Source organism: Schistocerca nitens, chromosome 2 (assembly GCF_023898315.1).
Source record: "Schistocerca nitens isolate TAMUIC-IGC-003100 chromosome 2, iqSchNite1.1, whole genome shotgun sequence".
NCBI classification, from domain to species: Eukaryota; Metazoa; Arthropoda; class Insecta; order Orthoptera; family Acrididae; genus Schistocerca; species Schistocerca nitens.
Genome location: NC_064615.1, coordinates 488,655,672 through 488,669,738, shown reverse-complemented (window position 1 = coordinate 488,669,738; position 14,067 = coordinate 488,655,672). Strand labels below are relative to the sequence as shown.

The 14,067-nt window shown below is 44.9% G+C and overlaps 1 long non-coding RNA gene across 1 annotated transcript in view; it reads right to left on the bottom strand.

Annotated features, from left to right (window-relative positions):
• The window catches only part of LOC126234459 (uncharacterized), a 281,688-nt gene that overhangs the window by 92,840 nt on the left and 174,781 nt on the right, over positions 1 to 14,067 (bottom strand). The gene's annotated exons all lie outside the window — the stretch shown is intronic.

The following is a 14,067-nucleotide window of genomic DNA, read 5'->3' as shown; positions in this document are numbered from 1 at the left end:
TCATGCTATGTTGTAATAACGGCGCAGGCTGCCTGAAGCTGCCATTGCGTCGTCTGGAATTTGCAGTACATATACCACAGACAGACACAACATCCCCTCCCCCCCCTTTCCCCCAGTTCTTGTCGAAGAAATCAGTGCAGATATTAATTAATCTATAACTACACCCTTTCATCAAGAGTTCTCTGGTAACATCGAACGTACATCGTCCCTGACATTTTTTGTAATAAATGAGATGTTACCTCAGTATCTCGATGGAGCTCAGTGAGAAAGTATGAACTGCACAGAGAAAAACTTAATGTGCTATCGTTTGTGGCCGTTAGTGACAATGGAATAAGATCGAGACGGTAAACCTGAATATAAATTTTCTTTCGCTATAAATCACAATGAGCCATTTGTAGTGAAATATGTACAAACAGTATGCTAAAATATCTAGTTTAAATTTTTGAAGCTTTTCTTCAAATATTATCAATCACACTTGCATTGCATTTCTAACAAAATATTCAACAAAAGAATTTCTGACTGTCTTCGTGAACAATGTGGAATTCCTGCTGTAGGTCGTAGCAGATTCCTTTTCTGTAAATTAAGGCCGGCCGAAGTGGCCGTGCGGTTCTAGGCGCTACAGTCTGGAACCGAGCGACCGCTACGGTCGCAGGTTCGAATCCTGCCTCGGGCATGGATGTGTGTGATGTCCTTGGGATAGTTAGGTTTAATTAGTTCTGGCTTCTAGGCGACTGATGACCTCAGAAGTTGAGTCGCATAGTGCTCAGAGCCATTTGACCCATTTTTTGTAAATTAAGCCTCTTTTACAGGCTGAAAATAAATGAATTTGATCACCTAGTCACGCTTCGCTTTTAATAACAATATGCCATCAGTGAGTCCCAAACAGAGTTACATTATGTTCATTTACAGGTAGCGTAGGATGGGGCTTTTTGAATCATGGGGCCATGTGCATAGAAATAATAAAAGATTGTACTGCTCAGGCTGTTGCACACCTCTACCATCGTTATGTTACAGGACCGTTGCTAGACAAGTCGTGCACAAGTTGCAACTAGGGCGTAGCATCCGACAGATAAGTCAACAGAACGACTGGCGACATTTGTTATGAATTTGAGTAACTACTTACATCCAAACAATAAGGGAGTGAGGCTATGTAAATCAGTCTTCGCGTGGGTTTCTTATTCGACTTATAAAATGCATTATCGCTCCCTTATTAAAATATTTATGTAGCGTAATTATACAGAGTAATCACTCCGCCTCCTAACAAAACTGGCGTTTGGTAAAACTTTCGACGTCGGCTCGAAACGTTGAGATAATGTAGGAAAAGCTGTTAGGGGATCTGAGTGCACCGAAATTTCCCCCTTCAATCCCAACAAAGTGCCCTGACACAAATTCCTACCTTTGCCCACATTCGTGAATGACGAGTCCCTCTCTGTTACCCCAGAATCTGAGGTAAACCAGAACCTGCAGCACCAGTCCTCCAAAAAATTCGTAAATTCAGAGACGACAACATCTGTTTTGACAGCCCCGACGAAAACCGACCGGTACCACACGAGCGAGAAGTGAAAAAAAAATCAGCTTGCTATCTGGCTTCACCAGTTCGTCTCAGCCATGCAATAGGGAAGATTCAAAATGGTTCAAATGGCTCTGAGCACTATGGGATTTAACTTCTGAGGTCATCAGTCCCCTAGAACTTAGAACTACTTAAACCTAAATAACCTAAGGACATCACACACATCCATGCCCGAGGCAGGATTCGAACCTCTGACTGTAGCGGTCGCGCGGTTCGAGACTGTAGCCCCTAGAACCGCTCGGCCACTCCGGACGGCCATGGCTTATTGGCTGATATTACATCTCTCTGAACTCGACCCTCGTTTATCGTTTTGTATACGAAACCTTCATTGGAAACTGTAATTGGTTAAAATGAATGTATAAATCGATTATGATCCTTAGTGTGCATGGTACGAGAGATCCCCACAGCTGCTAGAGCTGTGAGGACAGTAGCTTCAGTAACAGTATTTCACACTGTTTTAATATGTAAGCGGGAAGAATTATAAAGCTTCGGGCTATCCAGAATCTGTGAGAAGAAGAGACAGACGGGGAGGAGCGCCGGGGAGGGGGGGGGGGTAAGGAGTTTAGGATGTTTATCCATGTTTATCCAGTTCCCATACATGTTTAGCAATTACTGAGTTCGGTAGTAAGGCATCAAAACAGCTACACTGTTCCTTAGATTAGTCTCCAGATATAGACAGGAAAACGTGGAGAAGGACTTCAACGTGATAATATGTATAGATTTCTAAGAGGAAGTCCAAGAGACACGTCGTCGAATATTTCATCTTTAATTTAAACAACTGTCAGGTTATTCCACATACTTCAGGAGGGAACTGAGATGCCGAGAGGTGACGTTAGGAACTATTTTTAACAGGATACAATGCAATCATACGTGCTGCTGTTCGTGGTTTGTGAGATACAGCTGTTTTTGGTCATTAGCGCACAGACTGATACCACCCTAATGCCCTGACCCATTACGATGTATTTGTAATCTGAATGAACAGCATAGTCTACATGAGTTACTAAGACAACCGGAGCAAGTTCAGTAAAAGGCCGCTTACATCCTTCAAGATGGTGACGACAATATAGACCCTTACGGCCGAAAACATGGAAACTCTCAAAATATTTCAGTTACCCAATGGAGTAAAAGCAATGAGCCAACTGAGGGAACTAGGACATAAAATAAAAGTAGGTCTAACATTACTGCGAGAACCACATAATCGAAAAATAAAGCACACGAATTCCTCCATAGTAAACCGGACCGGAAAGACGGAAAGAAAAAAAATTAGAATTGGATACTGCAGTTAACGTATATGGCTCAAACGAAGTCTGTGATACACACACACACACACACACACACACACACACACACACACACAGAGAGAGAGAGAGAGAGAGAGAGAGAGAGAGAGAGGGAGGGGGGAGGGGGAAGAAACGGGCACCTCACACATTCGGCGATGAATCCAGTTAATAGTTGCAATCTAATGGTGTTCTTCGCCCGTAGCAGTAACAAGCCTCCTTGGAACTTAATTTCATACTTGCAAACAAATAAAAAAAGGCACTCCGTCTTCAGGCCACAAGTGGCCCATCGGGACCATCCGACCGCCGTGTCATCCTCATCTGAGGATGCGGATAGGAGGGGCGTGTGGTCAGCACACCGCTCTCCCTGTCGTTATGTTGGTTTTCTTTGACAGGAGCCGCTACTATTCGGTCAAGTAGCTCCTCAATTGACATCACGAGGCTGAGTGCACCCCGAAAAATGCTAACAGCGCATGGCGGCCTGCATGGTCACCCATCCAAGGGCCGGCCACGCCCGACAGCGCTTAACTTCGGTGATCTGACGGGAACCGGCGTATCCACTGCGGCCAGGCCGTTGCCCGCAATCAAATAAGAAACACACAAAATTAATTTAAAAAAAAAAACAACAAACTGCAAACGAAAACTGTTAATACAAACCCAATAACCGAAACATCCACCACAAGGGTGCGCCACTGCTCACAGAACGCCCCCTAGAAAAAGAATCTATTTTAAATACGGCACGGATCCACGTCGTCATATACGGAAAAAACAGCGAAATATTTATAAGGACCAAGATTATAGTAAGATTGCATCTCGTTTCTCTAATAACAATATAAGCTGTGTCCTGGGGTTCTTCATTGACCCTCCTAAATCGTGCCGTATCTGGAACAAAGAACATAGTATACTCCAATTACTAAGACAACCACTGACAGCATTTAATAACAGACCGCTTTCATGCTTCGCTTCGTAAATAAATCAAGTCACACAGGACGTCACTGGTCAAAGGCAACGAATGGGACCCGACCGTGCCCTTGACCAGCTGTTTCAAATTCACGGGATTTACAGTTTCGACCGGCTGAAAACGCATTTCTCTTTCTCAGAGATTCATACACTTGAGTGATGGTTCATGCCATTGTGATTAGTCGCAGACAGAAATGTCGGATCATTTTACTACTGCAGGTATGTTGCCACGAGAAAAGTGATACCTTGTTCGTCTACGACCAAGGCAATGGAATTGTGCGAGAGACTGCAAACGAGTAATAGTGACACACACTCGAGCAAGAAGTACGGTTTGCGAGGCTCTTCGCAACACTTCGTGAGTGTTAGTTCAGTGTTCGTGCTCTGTCGTACGGACTGTCTCGAAAGGATGTAAGTGCGTACCCACGTGCGTATTGTAGTAATTTATTATGCCGCCTTTTGCGATTGCTGTCTGATCTAAAATGCAGACTGTGAACTGCGGGTCTTGAACTGCCCGTATCTCGAAAGGTACCGATATCCGGGCATATCTTTGTAGTAACTTTTCTTATAGTTTTGACCAATACTACCCCCTGTAGAATTGTGCACACTTTTACTTACTACATCCTGTGTGTACTCGACAAAATTGTGTCTCATGTTCTGGATGATTTCTAACATAGTTCTGCTCTTACGTACATAAAAATTAACTTGAAAAATGGCTTCTAAAGCTGGAATTGTTCTGAAGTCATATTATAAACTCATGTTATAATATACATACTACTAAGAAATTGTTTGTTGACGATTATTCATAGAATACTAACAGCTGGGAATCTGACCTGAAAAACCAAACATTATGACAGAAGAAAATGGTAAACGCTTTGGCACAAGCAAACAACGGTTATATTTACTATAGTGTTAATTTCCGCGAAATTGGTTGTTACAGTAGGAAACGAATGAAAACGAAGGTTTCATATAGATTTGATGTATCCTGGTAATCAGTTGTCGGCTTATAATGAAAATCTCAGTAATTAGTTATTATAGAAATATTATCATTTGGGCCGAGAAATAATTTCCTGTAGAAATAAATTCTATAGACTATTTGTAGCTTATCGTCTCATTCTGAACTATGAAACCAGTAACACATGTTGAAGACCTGCTTCTCTACCACGTCACTTTTCGGCGCTGTGTCTTTCGCGAGTTCTTTATGAAATGGCATTCACCGTGGAAGAGGGTGTATGAAAATGTCAACTGTTAATGAAAATGTACGAACAGTGGCCATCTTGAACATTTAGAAGACAGGTGGTACGATGGAAGTATCTCTAATGTGCAGTCTGCCAAGCGGTGTTAAGTTTACTGTGGCGTTTAACAGAAGGAAATTACGGTTCACACAGGGTGAACGTACGCCGCCCCCCTCCCCCCTGAGTTATTTCAATATAAACTGCGCCTTCTCCCTAGTTTGTATTCCTGCCAGGAGGAACCGCCTTGCCCTAGGAGAAATTACATCCTGGACGGCGGTTGTATTTCTCGTCTGATTACTCCGGTGCTCTCCGCCAATTGGAGATTGTTTATGATAAACAGCCGAAGGTGGTGGTTATCGCGGTGCAGAATCGGAGCAGCGCCGGTGAACGAGCTCCGCGGGACGTGCAGTTAGTTAATGCAGCCGCGATACGCATCGCCTCCGCCATCGGCCGCTGCTGTGCCGGGCTGCGGGCCCGCCGTAATTGCAGCCGGGCGCACTCCAGCAGAGCACGGCACGCCACGCCACCTCATCGCGTCCCCTGTCTGGGGTAGTGCTCGGCATATTCAGGTTGCTCACTCAGGAGCTGCGCTAATATTGATAACCCACCACCCACTGCCCTCGCTCCTAATATAAAGTACTACAAAGACCGCGCTTAAGCGCACGTAAGTACACTATTGGCCATTAAAATTGCTACACCAAGAAGAAATGCAAATGATGAACGGGTACTCATTGGACAAATATATTATACTAGAACTGACATGTAATTTCATTTTCACGCAATTTGGGTGCATAGATCCTGAGAAATAAGTACCCACAACAACCTCCTCTGGCCGTAATAACGGCCTTGATACGCCTGGGCATTGAGTCAAACAGAGCTTGGATGGCGAGTACAGATACAGCTGCCCATGCAGCTTCAACACGATACCACAGTTCATAAAGAGTAGTGACTGGCGTATTGCGACGAGCCAGTTGCTCGGCCACCATTGATCAGACGTTTTCAATTGGTGATGGATCTGGAGACTGTGCTGGCCAGTGCAGCAGTCGAACATTTTCTATATACAGAAAGGCCAGTACAGGACGTGCAACATACGGTCGTGCATTATCCTGGTGAAATGTAGGGTTTCGCAAGGATCGAATTAAAGGTAGAGCTATGGGTCGTAACGCATCTGAAATGTAACGTCCAGTGATCAAAGTGCCGTCATTGCGAACAAGAGGTGACCGAGACGTGTAACCATTGACACCCCATACCATCACGCCGGGTGATACGCCAGTATGGTGATGACGAATACACGCTTCCAATGTGAATTCACCGCGATGTCGCCAAACACGGATGCGACCATCATGATGCTGCAAACAGAACCTGGATTCATCCGAAAAAATGACGTTTTGCCATTCGTGCATCTAGGTTCGTCGTTGAGTACACCATCGCAGGCGCTCCTGTCTGTGATGCAGTGTCAAGGGTAACCGCAGCCGTGGTCTCCGAGCTGATACTCCATGCTGCTGCAAACGTCGTCGAACTGTTCGTGCAGATGGTTGTTGTCTTGTAAACGTCCCCATCCGTTAATTCAGGGATCGAGACATGGCTGCACGACCCGTTACAGCCATGCGGATAAGATGCCTGTCATCTCGTTTGCTAGTGATACGAGGCCGTTGGGATCCAGCACGGCGTTCCGTATTACCCTCCTGAACCCACCGATTCCATATTCTGCTAATAGTCATTGGATCTCGACCAACGCGAGCAGGAATGTCACGATACGATAAACCGCAATCGCGATAGTCTACAATCCGTCCTTTATCAAAGTCGGAGACATGATGGTACGCCGGTCGGGGTGGCCGAGCGGTTCTAGGCGCTACAGTCTGGAACCGCGTGACCGCTACGGTCGCAGGTTCGAATCCTGCCTCGGGCGTGGATGTGTGTGATGCCCTTAGTTTAGTTAGGTTTAAGTAGTTCTAAGTCCTAGGGGACTGATGACCTCAGAAGTTAAGTCCCATAGTGCTCAGAGCCATTTGAACCATGATGGTACGCATTTCTCCTCCTTACTCGAGGCATCACAACAACGTTTCACCAGGCAACGCCGGTCAACTGCTGTTTGTGTATGAGAAATCGGTTGGAAACTTTCTTCATGTCGGCACGTTGTAGATGTCGCCACCGGCGCCAAACTTGTGAGAATGCTCTGAAACGCTAATCATTTGCATATCACAGCATCTTCTCCCTGTCGGTTATACTTCGCGTTTGTAGCACGTCATCTTCGTGGTGTAGCAATTTTAATGGTCAGTAGTGTAATTAACACATATACTTTGTGAATTCGCGGGCAAGGCGAACATACCTCGTCCTCGCAGTGCAACACACGCGGGCTTACAAATTATTTGTCGGGTTTAGATATCGATATTTTACCAAGTATTACATACAAATTAGTGAATGATACATTGTATGGGAAAGTACGTTTACAAGTTTCTTACACACTGTTACAAGTAGTCTATGCAGCTTACAGTGTGTAGCTTACGGTGTGTAGCTTATGGGCGCTCAACATCGAGGTTCAAAAATGGTTCAAATGGCTCTGTGCACTATGGGACTCAACTTGTGAGGTTATCAGTCCCCTAGAACTTAGAAGTACTTAAACATAACTAGCCTAAGGACATCACACACATCCATGCCCGAGGTAGGATGCGAACCTGCGACCGTAGCGGTCTCGCGGTTTCAGACTGTAGCGTCTAGAACCGCACGGCCACCCCGGCTGGCTCAACATCGAGGTCATCAGCGCCCTGACACATTTTAAAAGAAAAATGAATGTGGAGAAATGCCTGTAATTGTTGTTTCGCAGTAAAGAGGAAGGATATAAAATGACAAGCATTCACTCCCTCCCACCACACTCGCATTCACTCACACGATCTCTCATGCCTTAAGACAACAGACAAACGGTGAGAAGTGCTATACATGGTGAACCGTTCTGCGGCTCGCGTTGGTGCTGTTTGTAGGTTTCCGCCCTCTGTTGGAGGCCAGACGGTATCGTTTAGTTGGCATGGTTGCGGTTGTTTGTCTTCTTCTCGTGTCGACTGGTGCCACTCCGTTTCGCAGGCGTTGCCTGTCCCCTAGTGGCAGCAGCGGCGGTTATCGATATGTAGTAACTGTGGCCCTATCTTCGGGGCGACGTCGTTGGTTTTTCCGAGTCGTGTGAGTGGGCCAGTTCGGTTGGGGACTCAGGAGGAGCCAGGCCCGCTCAGTGCGAGAACACGCCGGGACCGCTGGCGGCACGCATGGACTGCCAGATGGAAGGGCTGTGGTCACGAGGGTGCACGACCTCGTCGTAAACCTGATCCAGCAAGCTTCAACATTAATGCATTTCAATGCAAGTAGAGTGGAGTCAGTTACCCGTGTGGGCCCTGTAGTACGTATGTGATGTTGTGACAGATTATCATCGCGCAGTCATGTGCAGTTTGGCGGATCTGCGTACCACCCAGTACTTGAAGACTCTACTGTGTTAAAAGCACTTGGCTCAGTGATTAGACAGTGTCGTTCCTCAACTGTGAATTAATAAAGCGGTGAAGAGATTTGTTTTATTCTGCCAACCATCGTCATAGTTGTCACAGTGAGTTCAGTGTGCGTTTGTGTGCCTAATGAATTTGATATCACTCACTTGGTACTTGGTCTTGGCTCGCTTTGCGATTGTTTCCGCAATGACGGGTTGTTGCCGATTCTGGTTGGTTACATTTCGGTTTTGCTTCACACGCAAATCGAGTGGGGTTTCAGTTACGGTTAGTTTGCCTGGTGTTCTGTACTGTGACTTGTTTGTTCAGATTTTCGGGTTTGTGGAATCGGACGGAAATCTGGTAGTGGTTCCTTTCTCGTTCTGCGTGCTCTAAACACAGTATTCTGGGGCGGTTCCGCCTTCGGCGTATTGTTCCATCGTTGCATTTGGTTTACCGGACGTCAGGTAGCTTTAGAAAGGTAATCCATTTGTTAGACTGCCACTCTCTTGTGAAGTGAATGCAACTCTTGGCTCATCGCTCGCGAAAGTGTTTGTTGCCGGACCTTCTCATAGGTCCATTCCTGGAGCACCATCTATGAGTGGTCCTTGTGTTTCTTTATTGTCTTATTTATTACCATACCGTGTAATGCGTGCATTAAAGGTTATGTATGTCTAGTTAATAGTTCTGGTCGCCTTCTGGATAAAATCTAGCACTGTAAGTATTGTGTTACAAGGTTTACCATCATCTTATTTCACCTGTTTGGTGGTCAGTTGCTTGTTTCTTTTAATTAATTTTCGCATGTATTTGCTGTTTTACAGCAGGTTTCTACATTTTTTATATAATTGCCGTTCCCGGCGTGTAAGGCCTTCAGCCGTTATTGTGGTCATTCGCTTTGAAAAAAATAATTTGGTATTTGTATTTTAGAAGTAAGCCTTAAAACCTTATTTACTGCCATTCCTGGCGTCTGATACCTTCTGCTGTGTTTGTGGCCAATTACCATTTAATATTTCAATAGCTGTAAGTTATAAATTGCAGCGAGTTCTTAAACATTCTTAATTTATTGCCACTCTTGGTGTGTAGGGCCTTCGGCCGTGATCACAGTGGCTTGTCTTTTTTAAACATTATTTGTATCTGTATTTTATGGTAATTTGCTAAATTGTAACGCACTGAAAACACTATTATATACACAGTTGTTTATTCCTTCATTAATAACGTGTGCCGGCCGATGTGGCTGAGCGGTTCTAGGCGCTTCAGTCGGAAGCCGCGCGACCATTACGGTCGCAGGTTCGAATCCAGCCTCGAGCATGGATGTGTGTGATGTCCTTAGTTAGGTTTAAGTAGTTCCAAGTTCTAGGGGACTGATGATCTCAGAAGTTGTCCCATAGTGCTGAGAGCCATTTGAACCATTAATAACGTGTGGTATTTTTTATTTATTTTTGAGCCTGGAATTACTGTTTTAAAAATAAATGTGTGTAACTGTAAACGGCAACCAATAGTAACTGATTACGGCCCCGTCCACAATTGTAGCCGAATCCTGTCTTCCCTGTGCTGGCCGGTGTGGCCGTGCGGTTAAAGGCGCTTCAGTCTGGAACCGCGTGACCGCTACGGTTCGAATCCTGCCTCGGGCATGGATGTGTGTGATGTCCTTAGGTTAGTTAGGTTTAATTAGTTCTAAGTTCTAGGCGACTGATGACCTCAGAAGTTAAGTCGCATAGTGCTCAGAGCCATTTTGAACCTGTCTTCCCTCATTATCAGGTCACACATGGGATTAAAACAGAAGTAAAACCGCAGAAGAACTACAGGAAAGGCACAGGGGAATGTGACTGGCTGACGACTTAACAAAAGATGTGGGTGAGCCAGTCACACTTTTAACACATTAAGACCTTCTCCTTGAAACCTGCGGAAACCTTAAAACTCTAACCTCATTAGTTTCCGTGTAACTTAAAATAGAGGGCAGATCTGCCAGAAAATCTGTCACTGCCCACTGGTCCGAAAACAAACAGTGTATAGTAAAATGTGGCGCACAGTGATCTGTACTCCGCAAGCATCACACATTGGAGGGTCGTCGCGCCGGAAGGCATGCTTCATAGGACTATGAGGAGAACCTCGACCCGTTGACGTGGCTGGAATGACATACGCCACGGCCGCGTTCTGGGCTTTACTAGACGCAGCTTATCGTCTGTCACTTCCATCGACGCATGACTACCTCAACAGCGAGGTGATGGTGTGCTGGGGGACGGCACGCTGACTCGCCGAGGATCGCTACACGCCTCCTTGGGTGTGATTTAATTCGCATAGACAGGATGTGTAGGGCACGACGGGGGCTTCACCATGTGTAAGTAGGACGACGCAAATCGAGTTTAAATTTTTTAGGCGTGCTTGTGCATTTTGGATGGTCCAGAATAAGCAAAGAGTCCGAGTAAGCGCTTAGTTTCATAAGCGCGAGGTCCCTGTGTCCAATCTCGCTGGCGGATCTACTACTTTTCGGAGCTATGCTTCGACAGGCGTGACGCTCCGAAACTTTACGACGACCGTGAGCCGTTTTATGAATATAAACCGTCTTTTTTGCGACAGACGCATTGAAGAAACCATGGATATGTAAAAATCCGGCGTTCCTTTCATCAGCTGTACGTAGCGATTGTTATTGTTTTCCATTTTTCTGCGATTAATATCATCCTGATTCGTTCAGCGCTGCATAGGTTACACACAATTTCGACAAATGTATGTACGGTAATATAAATAAAATGATTGAACTTATTTGACTAAAAGTTCTCGTGTATTCTTTTTGATTTCCATCCTCCTTAAGGGATACTTTTTTCATGTTAAGATTAGGAAAAATTTTCACAGTCGTCTTAATTCTGTTGTTAGAATTACGTGGAACTGAATCTTTAACTGCCAGACGCGAGACTCGATCCAGAACCCTCGCGCATATGAAACTGAGTGCTTACTCGCTCGGCTGCGGATCCCGCCGGCGCTAGCGTCGATACAAAGCGCACAGCGTAGGCACGCTTATAATTTTCAGACTTGCTTTTCTCGAGAGCTGTTGAAGGTTGCGTATTCCTGTCTACATATGTTGAAGTCCTAGTAGTATTCTACATACCCTATCAATACAAATCAGACAGGTGAGGGCAAGTTCGCACTATCTCCCTGTAAGTGTTCGCCAGCGCAGCGATCTTGGAAATCACTGTTGTTGACAAAGATGGTGCGTAAACATAGGTTTTCACGTATCCCCAAAGGAAATAAAAATCGATCCGTAAGATTATAGAGTACCATGGGGGCCACTTTAAGAGGTCTGAACCATCCTGAGTGCAGCGCTAAATCCACTTGGTTGAAAGTTATTCGTTCAGATGGCGACACACTATACCAATGAGGTGGATCTCCGTCTTTATGGACTATGAGGCTTGGGGTACCAGCTACAACAGTAGGAAACAACCTGTTTTGCTTTTGCAACATGTGTAGACACATTGTCACAGTCACAGTTCTCCCAGGAAAACACTTCGCGACGTGAAGCAGCACAGAAAGCACTTATTCATCTTTGGAGAATATCTTTCGCTCTCCACTGCCGCTGGGATTTTCCGTGCCCCATATGCGGATATTGTGGCGATTCACTTAACCGTTTGTGTGGAATGTCGCCTCATCACGGAAAGCGAGTCAGGGGTGTAAATTAAACGTGTTACATTCCATCCTGGATAGGTTCACAGAATACGTGACTGATGCTGTGCTCGCTCGCACTAGCGGTTTACGATATGGTGTCTGGTGTAACTGCTTGCGTATGAGAAACAGTTCAGTGCGGAATAACCAGATCCCGACTTTCATTACGTGTAGATTTCTTTGGGCTACGAAGAAACGTCTCCCGGAAAGACTGTTGTTTCAACTACTACAGCTCCTAGTTCGGAGCTTAACCCTTAATAGAGGAAACTTGGGTTCTTTGACTGGCCGTAACAACGCAGAATCCTCCGGAGGGTTGGTGGCTGGATGCTGTACGGTCTTCGGACGCACGCTGCACGGCAGTGACGGATCGGCCTTTTCGTATTTCAATACACAAAATTCCTTCTGCTGATTAGCCGCTATTTTGCCCGCATGACAAATCATATTTAACCGTGAAATGACACGAACAAAACTTTAAAATATATTACCTTCATTGGTTATTGGTACACAAAGATGGGCATTATATATTTCGAGCTCTAAGACATCAATACCGAGTGACTCCGTCACGATGTTCTTTCAGGTTTCGGACAACTGCACTCTTTTTTGGCGTAATAAAAAGGAAGTATTACTGCGATGCTAAAGTGTAGGTTGGAAGCTGGATGAATCTATCTTTAGAATAAAAATAGGTCAAATAAGCAGGTATAAATGTCTGAAAATTTACCCCTAGAAATCAGTTCGTGACACCCTCCATATAGTACCTATCTCTCCCCTTGCAATTTCCACAGGTTTGGAGCCCTGAAAGAACACATTCTCGGCCATCGGTTTGCTTCGAAGAGGTCCCCGCCTGGAATTACATATTTTGCCGAAACTTGACATATTATTCAGTGTGTATGTTACTGTGGAAAACTAGTGAGTATTTACTGTGCATGTACGTTAGTTCATACTTGAAAGTCTGACTGTTCTTGATACATAGTAAATGCTACACACTACAGATAACTTTACTTTCGCAATTATTCTAACAAGGGAACCTCCCCATCGCACCCCCCTCACATTTAGTTATAAGGATAGGCCTTGAAAAACTGAACACAGATCAATCGAGAAAACAGGAAGAAGTTGTGTGGAACTATGAAAAAAATATGCAAAATATACAAAGTGAGTAGTCCATGCGCAAGGTAGGCAATATCAAGGAGGCTTAGCGCTCAGGAGTGCCGTGGTCCCGTGGTTAGCGTGAGCAGCTGCGGAACGAGAGGTCCTTGGTTCAAGTCTTCCCTCGAGTGAAAAGTTTAACTTTTTATTTTCAGACAATTATCAAAGTTCAGGCACTCACACATAATTAACTTCGCTCTCCAAAATTCCAGGACATGTTCAGACATGCTTGGACATATGCAGGATTTGACGGTCTACACACGGGAAAATTTGAAAACCTTAAAAACATATGTTTCGACAGAGCACAGGGAAAACTGTGCGACTGTGAAACTTGCATTCATTTGTTGCAGTTTATGTGACAAACTCTTATGTTTTCATCACTTTTTTGGGAGTGATTATCACATCCACAAGAAAACCTAAATCGGGCAAGATAGTAGAAACTTTTTACCCATTCGCCAAGTGTACAAGTTATGTGGGTCGACAACATATTCCTGTCATGTGCCGCACATGCCGTCAGCAGTGTCGTATAGAATACATCAGACGTGTTTTCCTATGGAGGAATCGGTTGACCTATGACCTTGTGATCAAATGTTTTCGGTTCCCATTGGAGAGACACGTCCATTCGTCTACTAATCGTACGGTTTTGCGGTGCGGTCGCAAAACACAGACACTAAACTTATTACAGTGAACAGAGACGTCAATGAACGAACGGACAGATCATAGCTTTGCGAAAATAAAGAAAGTAAACTTTTCACTCGAGGGAA